A 2,512-nucleotide genomic window follows, 5' to 3' on the forward strand; every position below is an offset into this window, starting at 1 on the left:
AGCAATTTAGGATGTAGTGTTGTCACTGTTGTGACTTGGGTCAATGCTGTGGTGTGAGTTTGATCCCTGGCCCAGGAACTTCTGCAGGCCACAGGTGTGGCCAAAAAATAATAATTTTTTTAAATAAAGAAATGAATGCAACACCATTCCAATAACTGGAAGGAAGGCAGGAGGATGCTCAGATTTCCGAGGTCTGGTCCAACACTAACATTCCACTAATATGACACCAAAAAGCATAAGACATTGGCAAGAGACTCCTAAATCCTGCAACCTCCCCAAGCTTGAAGATCTCCTTCCAAGCAGGAGGGTGGGGTTATGGACGAGAGATCTGACCTTTGTGTGTGGGGGGAAGTATCATCTTCCACTGTCTCCATGTTCCCAGAGTAGAAGGCAAATGCCTCTTCGGAGCCAAACTTTCCAGGCTTATCTTCCACATTATAGTGTGACTCTCAGCTCTACCACTTACTAGCCTTGGGACCTTGAGTCATCCACTCACTCACTGAGCCACTGGACTCCTTACCTGAAAAACCGGGAGAATCAACACTGCTGCTGTTGGGGACTGTCTGAATGCTATTCAACAAGCAAGTGCCTGCAGCCCAGATGCCCTGAATGAGTTCATATCCCTTCCTTCCTCTCCTTTGAATGGCCTGTTCCCCAGCTCAGCACTTGTCCTCCCCAAAAGAACAAAAGAGTCCCTGGAGTGCTTTAAAAAAACAGAGATGCCCAGGCCTGACCCCAGACCAACAGAATCAGAGCCTCTGGGGATGAAGCCCAGGGAGTCATCCTTTTTGAAGTGTCCCACGTGATGAGGATGTGCAGTCATGGGTGAGAATCACCACTTTGATTGGAAGTCAGGGTTCTCCAGAGAAGCAGAACCAATAGGACACAGAGATAGAGATAAACAGATAGAAAGATATGGTAGATGGAGGATAGATGGATGGATGGATGGATGGATGGATGGATGGACAGATGGATGGATAGATAGATAGATAGATAGGAAGGAAGATAAAGAGTAGGTTTAGAAAGAAAATGATGAATGGATAGATGAAGATGTTGGATATACAGATAGATAAATATGTAGAGATAGAATTGATAGATGATTGATGGATGAATGGATAGGTGATAGATAGATAGATATAAAAAGATTTATTATAAAGAATTTTCTCAAGAGATTATGGAGGCTAAATGGTCCCAGTATTGGTAGGTAGCAAGCTGGAGACCCAGGAGAGCCAGTGGTAATTCTAGTCTTAATCCAAAGGCCTGAGAACCAGAAGAGCCCTTATGCAAGTTCAGTCCTAGTCCAAGTCCAAAGGCAGGAGACCAGCAGAAGTTCCCCCTCCAGCTCAGCCTCTTTGTTCTGTTCAGGCCTTCAACAGACTGAATGAGGCTCCTTCACATCAGGAAGGACAACCTCCTTCACTCGGTCTACCAATTCAGATGTTACTCCCATCTAGAAACACCCTCATAGGTCCACCCAGGACAATGTTTTAACCAAATATCTGGGCACCCCGTGGCCCAGTCAAGTTGACACAGGAAATTAACCAGCACACTGGCCTCAGCCAGCTTCTCAGCACTTCTCAGTTTCCCCATCTCCCTGGCTTGGCTCATGCAGTTTCTTCTGCCCAGAATGCCATCCCTCCAGCCCAAGCCTTTGGCTAATTGAACTCTGCTTTCCCAACCCAGATGGTCAAATTCCCTCCTCCAGGTAACTTCCCCATGAGCCATTCTTGGATTTCCTTTTCTCTTTTTATAGCCACACCTGGGGCATATGGAGGTTCCCAGGCTAGGGGTCAAATCAGAGCTGTAGCTGCCAGCCTACAGCACAGCCACAGCAACAAGGGATCCAAGCTGCATCTGCAACCTATACCCCAGCTCATGGAACCACCAGATCCTTAACCCACTGAGCAAGGCAGGACTCAAACCTGCATCCTCATGGATTCTAGTCAGGTTCTTAACCTGCTGAGCCACAACAAGAACTCCTCCTATATTTCTGAGAGCAGAGCTGTTCCCCAATGACCAGGATGGCCCAGAGCCTTCCCATAGCTCTGCTCCTGTGTAAAGCCTACCCACCTCCCACCCCACAAGGCAGGGAGAGTAAAAGGGGCAACCTCTGGGAAGAACAGGAGGGAAGAGTCTGCAGGAAAGCTGTGTTTGGCTTACCTGCTGTCATTGATCAGGGACCAGTTTGGAAATAAAGACAAAATAACCCGGATGTATGAGCAGCAGCAGGGCTGTGGCTTCACTGAGGTCACATAGCAGAGTGTTCAGGTTTCTCCAAGCCATATCCACATCCCTCCACCTGCCTCCAGCACACTCCAGCCCCCTGAAGCGTCACCGTTTTTACATATGGAAATGTCCAAGGATAAAACAGACTCACCTGCACTCTCAGACAGCGCTCTCTTTTTTCTGCCCCAGCATCTTCAGGGCCATCCGGGCCCCCACCACTGCCCTCAAGAAGAACATCCTCCCCCTTGCAGAACCCCCACCTGTGGTACCTCCTAACCTGAGGCCA

This window comes from Sus scrofa, chromosome 6 (assembly GCF_000003025.6).
Source record: "Sus scrofa isolate TJ Tabasco breed Duroc chromosome 6, Sscrofa11.1, whole genome shotgun sequence".
NCBI lineage: Eukaryota > Metazoa > Chordata > Mammalia > Artiodactyla > Suidae > Sus > Sus scrofa.